This window comes from Apteryx mantelli, chromosome 3 (assembly GCF_036417845.1).
Source record: "Apteryx mantelli isolate bAptMan1 chromosome 3, bAptMan1.hap1, whole genome shotgun sequence".
Classification (NCBI taxonomy): Eukaryota; Metazoa; Chordata; class Aves; order Apterygiformes; family Apterygidae; genus Apteryx; species Apteryx mantelli.
The window spans coordinates 24,270,801-24,288,762 of NC_089980.1; the positions used below are offsets into that span (position 1 = coordinate 24,270,801).

General features: G+C 44.1%; 1 protein-coding gene and 1 long non-coding RNA gene across 4 annotated transcripts in view; one reads left to right on the top strand and one right to left on the bottom strand.

Annotated features, from left to right (window-relative positions):
• Positions 1-2,113: 2,113 nt before the first annotated feature.
• Positions 2,114-12,150, bottom strand: LOC136991658 (uncharacterized). Of its 2 annotated transcripts, none has more exons than XR_010883863.1 (3): positions 12,088-12,150; positions 11,641-11,723; positions 2,114-2,268 (listed from the first exon to the last, which is right to left on the bottom strand). It is a non-coding gene; the product is annotated as an uncharacterized lncRNA (long non-coding RNA). The 2 variants fall into 2 exon arrangements; XR_010883864.1 differs by lacking the exon at positions 2,114-2,268 and adding an exon at positions 8,757-8,991.
• Positions 12,151-12,278: 128 nt separating this feature from the next.
• The window catches only part of COQ8A (coenzyme Q8A), a 48,850-nt gene continuing 43,166 nt past the window's right edge, over positions 12,279-17,962 (top strand). For both annotated transcript variants that reach the window (XM_067292953.1, XM_067292954.1), the window contains exon 1: positions 12,279-12,351. The gene's annotated coding sequence lies outside the window, so the exon portion shown is untranslated. The remainder of the gene's footprint in view (positions 12,352-17,962) is intronic.

Genomic DNA, 17,962 nt, shown 5'->3' on the forward strand with positions numbered 1-17,962 from the left:
GGATAGAAGTATATCGTGTATATACTGGAGTGGTTTTAATTGTGTAAAAGTTTATATGTATTTACTACAAATATATATGTGTATATATGTGTGTATATACACACATACACACAAACACATGAGTTTTGAAATGATATTGAGTGATTTCTTATCTCATTGGACATTTTCACTTGTGCATGAAAGTGAAGTTTTGTTTGTGATCTTAATATCATGCAGCAGCATGGCCCAAAATGTGAAAATGGAGAGGGTGGGATTTACCCTACTCCCTTAAAAAGGAGCAAGAGAGAGAAAAGGGTGAAGACAGTAGCCATGTGAGAAACTGGCCCAGTGACCTGCAAATTGAGTGAGCGTCTGTGTGTGTAGCAAAGCATTTGTCTGTCCACGCTGTTCGTTCATTGATTTCACTTTGTTACATGCTCTGCTAAACTGGAGTCTCTTTGACCCTGGAGAAGCTCTGAATACTCCCACTGATATGCATCCCCAAAAAAGTACAGCTGTCAGGTAGGCTGGAATGACACCCATCTTGATGAAGATGTCACTCAACAGCTTGAAGTCCTATAGAAGGTGCCATGTATTGGCGTTTCTGTAGATGACCCATATCATGCCAACTCCTCCTCTCCAATCTAAAATGAGTGTCCCTTTGTATCTGGTCTCAAATGTGGCTTGGGCATACATCAATCCCTAACATGTAAGATTGAGGCTATGTTCAGGAACAAAAAGTATAGTGGTAAGCCTGCCCAGTGCAAATCCAAGCTTTTCACTGCTGGGAGATATGCAGCCTTCTTGCAGTATTTAGTTCCTCTGTCAGAAGCACATGCAATTCAATCATTTTGGCGTTGTCCCCTTCTGACCCCACAGTTGCTGCTTATGCCTATTACTGTTTTTCTTCTTGCCACTGCATTGTTGCTTTCTGTTGTTTGTTTGAGGTTTTGTTTGACGTGTCTGCTGTGCATCAAAGACTGGAGATGCATTCTGCCCACAGATATGGCACAAGAAATAGCAAAGTCATAAAGAAAGTGTAAGAAATAAGTCTATTTGTAGGATCATACAGTGCTTCTATAGCAGCTTTCATCGGATGCCTAAGGTCTCATTCATAATGCCTAACTTCAGGAAATACCTCAGTGAGGAGGCAGTCTGTATTAGAATTGCCATCTCCCTCTGATTCACAGAGAGAAAAGAATGCATTTGCAATGTGATATGTCTCACCAACAGCTTTACAAACACCTACTGTTGAAACTGGGCCAATGAGAGAAGTGGATACAGCAAAGTCACAGCACATTCCTATCAAAGTCAGAGAAGGAGCAGTGATTTGGTCTCCCACTCCCTCTTTGCACCAGTAGCTAATGACACCTCCTCCATGGGGCCATGAGATGAAGTCAGATGGATCATCTCTCCGAGTTTCTGGCGCTCACTGACAGGACCCTAGTGATGACTAGCTCAAGGGCATCTGCCCTTGTAAAACAAAGCATTGGAGGTCTGCCTACCCACCCCCAAAGCAGTAAATTTCTCTGCTTTGTTCTTGCCTTTCTAGGTACTTCCAGTTAATTACACAGTTTTTTTGACTTCTTCTTCCTTCTAACTTAAACTTTTTTTTTTTTAATCAAAGATACAGTTGCTTTTCTCTTTCCTTTAGTACCTGGTCTCCCTGTTTCTGCATTAGAGATGCTCCATGGCACCCATGGGAGGGCAGTAAGTCTGTATGGAGAAGTACCAGCCATTTTAAAGCACTCTGCTGTGGACTCCCTGTTGTTCAGTGAGGCTGAAGGCCCTGGAGTCTACCCCATGGCAGGGAAAGAACAGGCACCCCACACCCCAAAACAGCTGCAGATTTGGCACAGCAAGGGAGAAGCCTTGAGTGAGTGTAAGCTCATATGGCACTAGAATCCATTTAAAACCAGCTGGTTTCGGTGTGACGCCATGATCAGCCCAGCAGCTCCGGATGAGATACTGTTATTACACTGCATGCTCTAAATTTTGTTTGGGTCTTTTTTTTTTTTTTTTTTTTTTTTTTTTTTTTTTTAAGCACCCAGCCCTAGTTTGAGTACACCCAAGAGTAAGTCAGAGGCCCCTCCAGGCATCTCTAAATTAGATTTTCTTCTAAGTATCCTCAAGAAGCAAAAGAATAACTATACTCATTGCTTTGTCATGCCTGTCACTTGCAGTCTCCTCTTCCTTCCCAGCAGGTCCTGGTCATCTGAGTAAAGGGTACACTGCTCTCATTCCAGCTCTTTGCACTGGGGGATCTATCTAGATCATGTTTCTTGTGTCCTATGGAAGAAGAGGGGTTATTCCAGTTTATTCAAACTGCATATGCTTTATAAGAAGGTATCATGGACAGATGTGATACCTTTGCCAGATTCTCCTCTACTAAGGTATTCATATGGCCCCTAATGCACCTTCCCTAGTTGAATTTATCCTTGCTTCCCCTGCCCCCCATAAGGTAAGGCAATGTGAGCTGTTCTCATCTTACAATTAGAAAACAGAGAAAGAGAGTACGGGTGTAAATGCTGGGCTTGCTTACACAGGAAAGATCTGCTCAGATCAAAGCATTGAACATGAACACACAAGTCACTCTGCTTCCTTTTACATCTTCATTTTGCTGCAGGTTTGCTTGCCTCCATCTTTTCCCGCTTTCTAAATACAAGATATTTGCCCTGGGCACTCAAAGAGTTAACTGAATGTGAACATGTCCCCTTCATGCCACACATTTGTTTGACAGGTGCCCAAGAGCACATTTTGGGGAGGCATCACTGCTCAGCACTATTTATGGCTCAGTATTAAAAAGTTATAAATAAATAGAGGCTTTGAAGTGGAACTAGCTAAACTCCTTGATATAGAAACCTGAGACAGGTATGGGGCCAAGTAGTTGGAGTGGAAGTTTTCCAACACTGGGAACTGTTTGAGTCCTATCAAATGCAACCTGAACTAAGTGGCAGCTCCCAAGGCCAACTCATGATTAGGCCTGTGCAGAAATAGATGTTGTGAAGTCCCCTAGCCTGGCACTCCCTAACTGTCTTGCAAGGCCTGAAGAATCAGAAGGGGGCAGAGCAGGAAAAGCATTAGGCATGTTTTCTCCTACATCACTGCTTTCTATCATTTTTAGGGAGACCTTGCTCACCCCAGTATTAATGGGAGTAACTCCACATCTAACTTGCATTTAAGTGAAGTAAGAACAATGTAAAACCAGCCAGAGAGAGAGTGGAAACTTGATCCAGCTTTTAACTTACGCAGTATCATTCTCTCAGCCATTATAAAGCTAAATATAAGCACATGCAATTCTCCCTGACTTTGTAGAACTGCATCTGTTTATGAAAGAATCTACATCTTCCTTTGAAATGGGTGTAAAGCAGGCAAGATCACTGGGGCTGAATGAAGGTATTCAGGATTATTTTTAAAGCTACCTATCCACAGCTTTGATGTACCAACAAATAGTAGTAATAAAATGCCAGTAGTGTCAACATAACTACTCCAACAGGAACTCTTTACCTCTTCATGGTTTTGGGAAACACATGTCCTCTCTGCAAGCCCCTGCTAAATATGGCTTTTGTGATATTCTTGGAAGTTCAAATATGAGCTATTTTTATTCTCCAAATAATGTGTTAATAGTCTTCCAGCAGTGCTCTGCAAGGGTTTCAAGAGGCATGAACGCTGTTTGATTTTCTTCTTTAATGGGGGAAAAAATGTGATTTCTGTCCTTACGTTATTTGAATGGGCAAACTGAGAATTGAAATGGCAAATACACTTGGTGATTTCAGAGAACTCATCATGCTGCCAAATCAAACTCTGGGTCATGCAGAAAACTAATGAGAAACAGGAATCCAGCAAACGCATTTGGCTATAGAGGCTGTGATCTGTGGACTTTTAGCCTAGGAAAGAATACAAGGTTAGAAGTGCATTGGAGGTGTGGGTTAGATTTACAAAAGAGGAGTGGGGTGCTGGCTTCTCTATCCGGTGTTGTTATGGCAGTGCAGTTACAGCTTTCAAGACTTAAACAGGATAGGAAAATGAGGGTTAGTTGGGGACATAAAGCAATACTAGAGGCACCTATCCTGTAAAGAGTTTGGTCACCTTCCTTGCTGCCATTGTGTGCGTGTGCTTTTCAGTGCCGTCATAAAATAGGAGTGCTGCTGCAGAGGAAGAACAGGGGAACATCCATCTTCTAAGAAAGGGGCTGTGTTTACTCTGCTTTGAAAGCAGGCTGCCAATTAAACTGACGTGACAGCTGCTAAACTGTATGGAGTGGATGGTACATTAATTATATAGTCACTGTCTAGGCTGCATCGTTAGATATTGTATCTAGTAGGATCACTGAAGTAAAGGGACATCTTTGTGCTCCCATCCTGGGGCCCTGCAGGCTAGAAATCTTGGAAGCATCGGGGAGCCGATGGGAGAATGAACCTGCGCTGCTGGTTCTTTGCGCAGCTGTGCCTGAAGGCAAGCTCTTCTCCCTGTGCATAGCTACAGGGTGTGTTGAAATGATTCTGCTGTGCTCCCACTGAGGCTTTCCAAGCACTCCTTTAGGAGTCTGGCTTTCTAAGAGCACGACATAGCAGAAGAATGCCATTAACCTTATTTTACAGATAGAGTTGAATAATTCGCACGAGGTCAAATGAAGGGCTTAACCTGGATGCCTGGACCATATCTTGATCAGCCATTCCTTTCAGAGATTTCTATTTACTGCTGGAGTCTCTCTCTTGGCTGACACATCGGAGTTCAGCTAGGATGTTCTGCTGCCAATCGATCTTTGCCTCCAGCTATGTAGACACAAATGTAGATACTAGAGGCCAGATTATGTAGTCCTTCTCAAATGACCTCAAGAATTGGATCAATAGCCACAGCATAGCAGAAAAAGGGTCAATCAAGGTCCAAAGGTAGCAATAATTCTGCTTTCCCTATAGACTGACTGCTAAAAGTATATTGTTGGGACCATCTATGAATTACCCTCAGGCAAGTGGCCAGAGCCTTGAGTGCATCCATTTGCCACACAGGCACTCAGAAGAACCCGGTAACTTGCCCTGTCTCCCTTCCACACCTTGCACTGTGTTTGAACAGCAAGGCAAGACATGGGGAAGCCAGCTCTCAAGCCTGCGGAAGAAAATACATTTTCTTGTGAATGATTCCAGGCTGGGGCAACATAGCTCACTGCTCTCTAGCTGTGTGACACAAGGCAATACTGCACCAAAAGCTGGTGGTAAGAGCTGAGTTCAGTAGCGTGCTTCACCATTAGCCAGCAAAGCAAACTACAATGACTAATGCTAATGTGCAGGCTAAGTTCTCCAAAGCCTTGCAAAATCCTCAGAAATCGCTCTGTTTCTCCCATATTCTGTGGCTCCAGCCTGCCTTTCTGTTTAGAACCAACCCTGTGCAAACTGTTCTAGATAACCCTTCTGTCCTTTGTAAAAGGCTCTTTGTAGTGTCTAACTGTAGGCAAACGACTTCCTTCTGTTTGCCTAGTTTCAAGAGTTTACCATATTTACCTAGGGGATGCATGCCTTCATTAGTTATCATCTGTAAAATGAATCCTGGCTGGAAACTGCAAATAACTGTGTCTTTGCACTAGGCCTCTGCAGGATCGATTGAACTACGTGTAGTCAATCAGCTGATGAGAGAACAGGGCAAAGCACTCACCAAACTGTGCAAGCAAATGCAATTTACAATGAGCAGAAACAACCGATCGGTCTAGCCCAGAGATAAAGAAGAATTACAAACTAAGTAATGTTTAACTGAGTCCCACGGGTCCTGGGAGAAACAGGAATACCACGTTCTTGAGGCACACAGCTGCTAATCAGACTGCTACCCTCTTTTTAACTTGATCCCATCCAAAAAGGCTTTGCTTGATATTCGTAACAAGCACTAGTTGTGCAACACAGTTTGAGCGTACAAGCTATATTCCAAACGTTTTGCTGCATTAATTGCTAAGATGGAGGGGCAAGGTGCCTGTCCTTGCCCTATACCATCCCACAAGCTATCCAAAGACAAGGACTGATATCGCTTTCTTCCATTTAGCACTTCTCTCTGCAGCCTCTCCACCTGACACTGTCCTTCTCTCAGCAAACTCCACCCCCATGGGCTTGTCTCCAACTTTCCAAAGCACCCAGTTCCCACTCTGCACCCTTCTGGCCAAGTTTGCGGGGGGAACTGTGGACAGTATGAACCACAGAAGAGCCTGGTGTGGTGGTGTGTTACGCTGCAGAATTTTTTCTGGTGAGCCGCTGTCAGTGATGAACATGCTTGTAGCCTGAGCTTGTTGTGGCTTGTTACAACCCAATCTAGAGTATAACACCTAGTTCTGTTTTCTTTCATAATCTAAAGAAAAGAAAAAACAACGTTCACCTACGTATGTAAACTTCTAGTTTGAGAGAACATATTTTCAACACTTCTTGTCTCCGAGGGGGAGAGAACACAATGTTATCTGGCCCGCTGGGAATGTGGTGCGTGGGTTGGAAGGCAGGGCTGAACCCTGGTGAAAGATAATGAGGCTGTGATCTCCCTTGCATCCCTGAGTAGAGAAATCCAGAAGGATACTCTAAAGTGCTGGAAGAATGCTGCTTCTTCCCAAATAATCGTTAGAGATGATCTCAGCATTGCTGGCTCCGCCCCCACCTCCCATTAGAGTTCAGTACTGTATGGTCAGCTCCCCGGAGCTACGCAGCACTAGCCACAAAGACCCTGTCAAAAGCCACTGCAGTGCATTCTGGATACGTAATAGCAGGAAGTACAAAATCCTGGAGCCTTAAGCTTTCTCTCACCATCAGCCTCCCAGGCCTGTGTTGATCTCTTCCCCCCCCCCCCCCCCCAGGCCCAAGGACATAATAAATTGCCTCTGTGGTCCAACACCCTTTTTGCCTTGCTTTCCTAACACTGGTTACTCGCAGGGGCACAGAGAATGGACGAGCAGTGCGAGCAGGGGCATTGAGAGGTATCTGTGAAAACAGCTTTCTCAGCAAGGCAAAACCTAAGGCATAAGGGGAAGGTTTCTCTGTCTTCTTGATACTCCTTTCTTTTGGCTAGGGAACACAGAAGCCCTTCAGCAGTCAGGAGCTGAGGAGCACTACTTGCTTTCCCTGATTTCTCCTGCTGTGCGGACCAAGGCTGCTTGCTAAGAGCCCTGGAAAGAAAATGGGGATGGGGGTTCATGAATACGTGTCCTGTTCCCTGCACTGTGCCTTCCTCTTAAGAGGAAAAAAACATTAGTCTCTAGAACTGCCACACTGACTCCTTCCATCAGCACTAAATCATCTTAGAAATAAAGCGCTCACTGACTAAATAAAATTGAGCCTTGTCTCCTTCCTTTTTCGCAGTGAGAGGAGAGGGAAAAGAAGGAGAAGTGCAAAGAACGCCTGAGTGCTTTGGGATGAAAATACACAGTTCAGGAATCAGAGCAGAGCCGTTGTAAAAATAGCTCATCATTTGGATCCTATGATGATATTGGATGTGCATCTACCACTGACTGAGTCTGAGAGATCTCATTTCTTTACAAGGTTATTACTCTCATTCTTGGCCATAAGGCCACGTAAATAACATATGGTACAAACAGCGTCACTGGAACCTGCCAAAGTTTTGTAATACCTACAAGTTAACTACTGAAACCAAGCCACCTGTCCAGTGATGATTTCTTGAGCTGTTCCAGTTCATCATCCTTATATTATTATAATATGTTGATGGCACACAATAAATCAATGTGGTCAGATAAGACATTCTTCCTACCTGAAGAACTTACCCTCTAAAAAAGATGAGTGAACACAAAAAAACCCTATTAGGTAGCTTACGTGACCCTCGGTGGTTGCTTGGAGAGGGAGAACTGGGGGAAACATTTTCAGAGCAGTTTTTCTTTGTGGTTAACTGTGTGAACATGGGAGAAGTATGGTGATGTATATTTTACTGTGGTCAGAGAAACAGCTCAGGCCTGTCCTGTGTAAAAGGGCTTCTGAGTGTTCTCTGAACAGCCTGGATGCTTGTTAGCCTAATGGCACAACCAATGGTTGTTTAATTGAGAACCCATTAATTCTTTTTTTTTGTATGTTAGTTAGCTGACTACTAATTTCCTGTTGCAATGGAGCCCTTCTTACTGTAGAGCCTAAAGGTCTTTCCAGGCTCCGGTTCTCTAACTTGTTTAGTTTGTAAAAGTTTAGCCACTCTGGACTATTCTTCCTCATATACGCCTGGAAACTCAGTCTTCTTTGTACAAGGCTTCAAAAGAGGCCGGCTTTCTCCGAGTTCTTCAAAGCAGTCGGCACTAGAATTGGCACAGCATTTCCTGGGTGTTCCCTGGCATCCAGTAAGCAGCTAGCTGTTAGGTGGTGAACAAACAGACTTCTCTCAGAAAACAGCAAGCAATCTCACCCAAAAGCGACCAAAAGTGACCCTTCTGGAAGTCACATTCAAGAAGCCTGAGAATCTTCTTGTTGCTTTTACCCCAGACCTGCAGCAGAGCTATTTATGCACCTCATGAAATTGCATCATTGTGTCCTTCATTATATAATGTATCAACAGGCAATATGAGGTGAAGATATGATGACACAGTTAAAGTATCTGCTAGACAGTCAGGACTTCTGGCTGCTATATCAAGCTTTCTCTCTGACCTTGGGTAAGGTACTGACCTCTCTCTGACTTGCAAAATCAGAATATTTGGAGAACTAAATAATCTTCAACAAACCATTTTAACATCAGTAGAGAGAAGGCTCTGGGGAAGAGTGACTTATAGTATTACTTATAATCTGAACAGAACGTCATAGATGCAAGGTTCTTGCCGTAAATGCTCACATTTCTGGATAAGGCACCAATATGTTGCAATTTCAATATAACAATACTGAACAAGAGGCAAGAAGCGAATTACAGCTGTAGCACCAAAGATGTACTGTGGCTGATTTCTTGATGCTGTTCATTTCTTGTTCTTATAAGTAATCAAGAGATTCCCGAAAATCTGGGAACTTGCTTTTTCACCGGATTTCTCAGGCTTGCTCTGTAAATTCAGATCTGCATTGCACACCTCTGCAAAAGAATGCAAGCATCTAACATAGAAATTACATGGGATTTAGACACTGAGTAAAACTTTTAATCTGCAACAGTCTCATTCTGCTGTTACATCACACTGGTGGAAGCACTAAGGTATCCACAGATGCCAAAGCTTTTTTTTTTACATGGAAGTTTCCTAGGTGATTAAAGATCCACAAACACTGGTTTATTCTATCTGCACCTCTTGAAGAGACTTAATCGGGCAAGTGCTCGCATATTTTGCAGATAGCACATTTAGCAGATCAACTCCTACACAACTCTGACAGCTGATTCAAAGCAGGGATGAAGCAAGTGTCACTGCTGTTTTATCTGTCTTTTGGTGGAGGGCACAAAACCAGAATGGGGCAGGCTGGGCTGATCCCCACCGGATTCACATTCATACCTCCTGCCTCTGAAGAAGGTACAGTTTGCACAAAGCCATACTGTAAATTTGTCTGGGATTTGGAAAGGATGGAGGAGTACCCCATCCTCATTTCCTCTTGCTGAGCTTTCCCATTGCGTAGAATATAATAATAATAATAGGACTGGAGAGAGGAGAAGGCAAGAGCATGAGTAACAATTAGGGTCCCAATGCGAGGGTGGAATGCCGTAAGTCTTCACTAGCAGACAGGGAACCTGAATTTAGATCTCCCGAAGCCCACGTGAATTGTCAGCTACTAATTTATTACATAAACTACCTTATTCTTTCCAAAGGAAAGAATGACTCCCTCACCTATTTTTGTAGTAGAGCACTCTTGTCTCTTCTTTCTCCAGGTTTCAGGGGTATGAATCTCATGGTTGGTAGCACTAAACCAATCCCAAAGGCTGATGGGATTTTCTTTGTTACCCTTTTCTTTCCAGTGTACAGGGAGATCTTGCATGGCTTCTGCCCTGGAACAGTTCTCCCAGTGCATTACATGCAGCATGCCTGCCTTTCAACCTCAGCATTGGACACTGTTAGGCAACCAACCCCCATAAAAGTTTGCTTCTGGCTCCTGATTTTGAGTCATGGGTGTCCTATTCCTATTCCCCCCAAATAAATAAACAATAACAAAAAAGAGTGTAAAAGAGCTGTTTCCAGCAGCTTCAGTCAAGCTTCTCAATCCCAACTGTTTGCATACCAAATTGGGTGGAAGGAAAACAGGTCCTTTTTCCTCTTTAGTTTAAGTGTAGAGAGACCCAGCCGTATCATCAAATACAGGGGGTCTTTTAAGGATCCAGAAAGCTCGGGAATATAAGGTGTAATGCAAATTTAACAGCATGGGCAAGAATATCCAATGATTTACTGTGTGGAAATAAAGTGAACCAATCAGGCCGTCTTTAAAAGATGGGGAGAGCTTTACATCCTGTGCCTGTTCTGCCTAAATCCCAAACTATGACAGTGTGTACATGCAGAAACCCATGGAATTCCCTGTGCTCAGAACAGTGACTAAGACATATTTCACAATTAGTACTGAGCTGACATAAGCTAAGTGACGTTACACAGAAACTTGGAACCGACATTCCAATTCAGTACAGCAATAGGTTAAAGAAAATTATCCTTAAAGAAAATATATTTCTTTACAGGTGTGAGTAAAGATCACCTCTCTTTTAGAGAAAATGGTATGGAATTAACCAGAAATAGAACATTTAATTTGTATACAGAAATTTCTGAAGATATCCTTGTTGAAATTAAGACGACTAGGCATTTTTAGACAAAACTTTTCAAGGCTGATATCTTATTACAGCTCTGTTTTTGAATCATCTAACACATCCAGTCTGCATCTAGTTCTAAGACATGAAAGTGTCATGTTTGGCCTTTCCCCTTCAGATATATTGTGTCTATGCACAGCCTGTACTTAGAGGAGTAAAAAGTAAAGAATGTACCTTTCTCAGGGATTTTTTTTAACCTTTTAAGGTCAAATCCAGCCGTTCTAGTACTGACTGAGACTTGTTTCCAATCCAGATAATGGCTGAGCGATAGGTTTTGCTAAATATACTTGTAGGTGTCTGTTCATTTCCTAGCAGAAAACGTCCCATGGTCTAACTGGGAAGATGAGCATAGCTTGAGTGGGAAGTAAATCTTTTTATTTTTAGAAAAATATGAAGGAATAAATGTAACCTTTACACAATATTTTGTGTGTTCATTAATACTAGCCAAATAACCTCTCGTATTGACACCTGGAGATATGGATGTAATTATCCCACTTTACAGACGAGGGAAACGTGGCACTACAAGATCGGCAGTCATATTCACCAACACGCTGTATAGTGTTAAACCCCTATACACATTTGCAGCAGACCATTTATCCAGCTTCCTTCTTCACAAGTGCATGGCACCCGCAACTCCCTGTAACTTTGATATAAGTCCTTCAGGGTAGATTTAAGCACTCCAATTCAAACTACCAGTTAGCTGAAAAGGTTGGCCAAAGTAAGCAATTGACACAGCTGAAATTAAAACTCAGGGCTGTTTGCTGGTCAGTCCTACCAGTTATTCTAGGACAAGAAGGAGTTATAAACTCTGTTAAAAAAAAAAAAAACACAACTATTTAATCCCTAAAACTTGTCCAAATACACTAATGCAGCCTTGCAGCAAACAAACTGCAAAGAATGTCTTATTTGTTATTTTTTTAGAGAGGAGAGCTGCTGATAGAGCTGTGTGCTTACCACACCGTCCAGAAAGGTACAGAGTTGCTTGTTACTACTAGCTCCTTGTAGCATCTTTGAGACACCGCGTTGCTGGAATCAACCTGCAAGAAACGACGCGAGGTTTTTCTTTCCAACGCACATACGAACATTGGCCGTAATTTCCAACGTGCATATGAACCGCATCGTGTGTGATTTTAAGCCAGTGCTTAGAGAAACACAGGCGCACCCAAACGCCAACGTTTCGGGGCCGCGCAGCACCACAAAATGGAGCTGCCCCTTCCGTTCAGCCTGTCTGGGGACAGACCCCCGGCCCGGGGGCGCCCCCAAGCCCCTCGGCGCCTGACCTGCCGCGACGCCCCCCCCACCGGCCCCAGAGCCGCCTCCCGCCGCGGCGGCGCGACGCTCCCCCACCCCTCCCCCCCGCCCCTCGCGCCCAACGGCCGCCGCCGCCGCCGCCGCACGGACCTCACGGGCCTCACGTCCCCCTGCAGCCGCCCCGCGCGCCGCCGGCCCGCCCGTCCCCTCCTGCCATTGGCGGAGGCGCGCGGCGCACGGGCTCGGCACGCTCCGCGCTCCGCCGCGGAGGGGGCGGGGCCCTAGGCGGAGCCAATGGGAGCGGCGCGGGGGCGGGGCCCGAGGCCGGGCCTCGGCCGGGGGCGGCCGGGGCGGTAAACAAGCGCGCGGGCCCGGCACGGCACGGCACGGCGGGCTGAGGTGACGCGGCGCGAGGTGAGGCGAGCCGAGCCGAGCCGAGCCGAGCCGAGGTGCGGGGCAGGCGAGGCTGCAGCCAGGCTGCAGCCGGGGCGGGCTCGGCGCGCAGGCCGCAGTAACGGGGGCCGCCCCGGCGGTGCTGGCGGGGGGAAGAAGGGGCTGTGCGGGGCCCGGCCGGGGCCGGCGGTCGCCCCGCCGTGGCGGTGCCGCTGCCGGCGGCCGTTGCGCGCCGCGTGCGCGGCGTGAGGAGGGGGCGTGGCCGCCGCCGCCGCCCGGGGTCCCTCAGCTCCGCGGGGAGACGTGTGAGGGGTCCGCGGGGCAATGGCGGCGGGGCGGGCGGGGGGACCCGGCCTTGCCGTGCGCGGTAACGCGGGGCGGCGGGTCCCGGCCCCGCGGGGCGCCTCAGCGGCGGCCTCGCCCGCGGCCTTGCGGGGACATGGAGCGGCGCCGCTTCAGAGCCGCCGCCTGGGCAGGTGCGCAGCGCAGGGGCGGTGCAGCCCCGCCCCGCCCCACCGCGCCCCGGTTGTCGGTTAAACCGTCGCGCTCGGGAGCGGGTCGGGAACATCAGTGGGTTTAGGGCTGTCGCCGCGACCGATGACGGCCATAAAGAGGAGCGCGCTTGGGCCCCGGGCCGTATAACTGTGCGCGGTTGCCCAACGTCTGATGTGTGCAACCCCGGCCTTGTGCAACCCTTGGAGCTCCCTGTCCCGCGTTTTCCTGCCCCTTACAGACTTCGCGTTGGTAACGGCTTTATGAGAGGCTAACCTTCTCCTGGCCTCTTCTGGGTGTCTCGTCTCTGTATTGCTGGGTGAGCTGCGTGTTTTGCAAATTGATCCCCTTCAGAGAAGGGAATGGTATCTCTCAACTTGCCCAACAGCTGCTTAGGCTATTCTGGAAAGATAACTTTTTCTTGTATTTTATATTCAACCTAAAAGTGCTTAGGATAAAGGGGGGAATCTACTTTTCCCCTTTGTAAGGTATGTGTCTTGCCATGTCACTGCTGACATTGCTGAAGAAACTGCAAAACCTTGCCTCGTGCTGCATAAATGTGTGCTGACTTTCAAGTCCGCTTTGGCTAAGAATCTCACTTCTCTTTGTCTCTGGAAAGGCTCTATAATTGTGGTTAAAGATGGATGTAAACCATATCTCTTGGACATTTTGCATTTGTTTGTGGCTGAAATGGGGAAGAAAACATAAGACCGCCAGCTTTGATAATGTGACCAAGGAAATTGTCTATTTTTCACAGACAAACTTAACAGATTTGTACATTCTTTGTAACAAAGTGACCAAAATTAATTGGGTGGGTACTTTTAAACATGCCCTGAGCAAACTGATTCCAAATAACTACAAATACAGACTCTTGGCTTATAAAATGTTCCATTCATAGTTACTGAATCATAACTTCTGCAAAACTGTATGTTACTTAATAAGACTACTTCTGATCCAAACACAATCTGAGTGCTCCCAACTACGGCAAAACTTTCTCCCTCTGTGTAATGAAAATCCAAACATTGCAGCCAGCTTTATGAAAAATGAACAAAAAAGCTGGGAAAGTACTGGTAACAGAAATGAGGCAAACTGGTTTATTTAGTGTTCAAGCAAAGAAAAATGTGGAAGGATGCAAAAGATTCTTCTGCTTTTGGTAACATAAAGTGTTAGTTTTTAAAAAACTCCACCCCCACAAAAAAATAACCAAAATACCAAGCAACCCCCCCAGAACTAAGAATTTGCTTAAATATTTGAATGTAACAACTTCTAAACTTTATGCCCTGAGTTGCTTGTCTTTAAATTGGCAGTTGAGAAGTGTCTTCTAAGTGGGGTGTAGTCTTAGACCATGTGTAAAATACTTAGTGCTGTGTGCAGAAGGATACTCCTCAAAGCCAATAGTAGCTCAGTGAGGGACCTCTGAAGGGGTTTAGAAACTGCTCTGAGTTGTAAAAGCTGAAGCAGATGGGTGTCTGTCACTTAAACAAAAAATTGGTGGTCCTGAATTTCTCTACCATGTAATAAGTTCTTTATCCCTATTTCTTACGTCAGTAGAAAGAACAGTTTAACTGTGATTCATTTGCTTACCAATCTGCCTGCTCTTAGACCAGACAGATTTATTTTTGTATTTTGTACTTTAATGTTAGTTAGCAATAACCTTCATAACCTTGAACAAGATCTGCTTATAATAAACTGTTGTATGTTGTCCAGGCTTAATCTGACAGAAAAAAAATAGGTGACCTGCAGTGCTTTAATGGTGTCTCACTTTTAAAAAATAAAGTGGTGTGATAAGTGGAAGAAAAGGTCAGGAGATGTGGAGAATTCCTCTATGTGTTTACCATTTGAGTGTTGGTCACCTTGTTTCCTTGCTGTCAAGGAGAATTTCATACTATGCAATGCAGCTCTGGTTGTTTCACTTGTGATATTTAGAGCAGGTTAATAATAGCTCATGTTGAATCTATGCAGCAAGAACATAATTCTTTTTTTTTGGCTTCCAGTCTTCCACTAGTCCTTTTATAGGAAGGTGGTGGTCTGTCATTTCACACCCCTCTCTTTTTTTTTTTTGTTTTTGTTTTTCTGGGTTATGTTATTTCTCTAGAAAGTGAGAGAGAAGGGGGATGGTAACATTAGGGAAATTAGAAAGCAGGAATTGAGCTCAACTGTTTGACTGGTGACATGAGATTTTTTTTTTTTTTTTTTTTTTTTGGTAGGTGTAGGTTGATTTGTTTTTCCTGAATGTCTTTTTTTCATTTAGTGTGTCAGAGTGCTTGATATAGCTTGCTTGGTTCAGCTGGCTTGCTAAATACATATCTCAGGACTCAGCTTGATGCATGGATAAAATTGTTTCTTGTATATTCCTAAAATCATTCTGTAGTGATGGATGAACAGTACTGCTTTGATTAGGAGTAGCAAGTCTGAAGCAGTATTTAGGTATCTCATGACCTGCACCTATGTAGGCTTCCTGGCCTTCTCAGTCTAAAACTGTTTAAGAAAGGGGTCTGGAAGAGGCTTTTTGGCTTATTGCACTGTTAATTCTGAGGTAGAGCATCTTAAGGAGAAAGGTAGCTTCCCTCTTAACTTGTTTAATAAAGTACTTAAAGTTCTGCATGTTCTGTGAGCTTTTCCTGAAGAAGAAAATAATTTGTTATTTTCTTATGGGGCCAAAATGCAAGTCAACAATAGAGCACAGTAGTTTGAGGGTGTACAGGGGAATTCGTTCAGTGTTTGCTCTCCCACCCAGCAGTGAAAGCTCATGTTATTGACGTGAGCCTATCTTTAGATTCAAAGATGTCCTCCATGTTTAAGTAGATGCCACTGTTTTTTCCTGAAGTTACAGCAGATGGCAAAGTTAAACCAATCTAAGCTGCTGAGCAAGACCAAGAAATAATAGGGTATGCAGGTCTTGCCCTTTCTTACCACAGTTGTATGCACTTTTTTATGTTTTTTATGTTTTGTCAGTAAGTAGAGATGTGTAGAGCTAAATGAAGAATCTTAAATTCCCAGTTATTTGGTGTCTGAAGTGTTCTGTGCACCTCTCAGAACATAGGAAATAACACCAGCTGCTCTGAAAAACATGGTTGACAATTTTATGGAGTTGGCTTCTAGAAATGTTACAACTTTGTATGTCTGCCTATACAAGGTTGGAAACATATACAGAGTAAAAACTACTTTGTTCTGGAAGCTGCTTAAAGGCTATGTGTTTTCCTTACAGATTTTTATATAGAGATGTCAAATAGGATGATCTGCTTATGGAGTAGTTAGTCCTAGAACTGTTTTGTGTTGTAAGTGTAATGTCTTCCAGTTACAGTGTATTGTGAGAATTTGCCCCTCAGTTTCTCCTGGTTTTGTGCGTAAATTAGATCTTTATTTAGCCTGTATGTGTTTAGCCTAAATCTTTATTTACCACTATTCAGTTTTGTTTAGTTTTTTTTTTTTAAAAAAAACAAATCACACACCTTGTTTTTTCTGCCCGTGCTGAGGAAATATACTATAAAAGGGCCTGACTTAGTATTCTGAAACGTCACAGCTCTTCTGCTGTCTGTTGAACTGTGCCATCTGGGAGTATTAAATCCTTGTCTTGAATACTTTGACAGTATTGAACAAAGAAGTTTATCAGGACTGGGAAAGAGGTGGAAGGAAGAATGGTTGGATAGTAAGCTGTGAGTGAAATGAGTGCCTCTTTTAGAGAACTCCTCTAAAAACAGTAAACATAGAATTAAGCATACAATTGTATGTAACAGCAAAGCTTTTTGGAATATGGCCATTCAGAAGTCACAATGGGAAGTCTGGGATTTCCGAAGGCACCTATTTATGTTGTGTAAAGCTTTGGTGCTTTAGATTCTGCGTTATATAGAATATGATTTTACAGAACATATTCAGAGAGAACATAACTGTAGACTTTTAGATTCTGTATTAGGTATGACAGCTTGCAGATTAGACCTAGTTGTAGGTTATGGGAAAAAGAGGAGTGAGCTTTATATACCCTGGTGTTGAAGATACCCCTGTGTATGATAAGCAGGAACTGAAGCAAAGAACTTGTCCGAGATTTGTGGTAGAGCTGGAATATAGGAACTGTAGACTCAGACCATGTTCTCCTAAGCACTGCAGCTGTAGTTCTACAACCCACCTCAGTCTGTGGTTTCTTGAAGTAGTCTTTTTTGCCTACTGGTATGTCCTCTTCTTACATCCTGTTTTTCCTGTCCTTACAGGAGAGGTTTTGGCACAGCCAGAGTGGGAAAGCTCCTGTAGCTAGGACACTGGTATGTTAGGAAGGCTATGAATAGGCTTGTGTGTGTTGTAAGTTACTAAATTTGAACTTAACCCTAGGTTCGAGGACAAGGTTGAAAGGCATGGCATCTATATAGACATGCACGCCTCCAGGATCAATAGTGGGAGACTGTGTGTATGACCTGCTGTTCACAGTGATAATGGAAGGGTTATGCCCACCGTGTGAGCAGGGAATGTGTGTACTCCACAGAGAGAGACATGCATGGAGTACCGGTCACTCACTTTGAGTAGTGACTCAGGACAAAACGTGTGGCTCTGCCTCTGTGTATGAAAAGGATAATAAGGAAAATACCTTCTTACACCTAAGGAAAGACAGGTGAATGGAATGGTTACAGGTCCAGGATGTGTTTAGTTTTACAGAAGTTTATAATTAGAGGAGTTCTGACCCAAAACCTCCACTGATGCAGCATTTAATCATTTAGATACTTCTATTCACAATATACTGTTAAGGTGGTCATCAAACTGGCCAACTCCTTGGTTTGTTTTTGCTCTATAGAGATGGAGATTTAAAGGGCACTGAGATACAGGCTGTATGCTATAAGGATTAATGTACTCAGGAGAGAGCTGTGATTCCATTCCATTCTGCCACTAACATGCTGTATAATCTTGGGCAAATTAATTGCTTTCTTCCCTCTAAAATAGAAAAAATGGATATCAGTCTCCTTTCTTTAGTTCTTTGAGATCTACTAGTGAAAAGCGGTGCATGTTTAAATGCAAGAGGAAAAGCTCCTGTTTTCTCAAGAATCTCTTCTTAAATCATGGTGTATTTGAGTCTAAAACAATCTTCATTTGTTTGAGATGCAGCTTTTTATCAGTCTGTAATTTCCAAATTGGACTCTGCGTGCTTTCAGAAAGA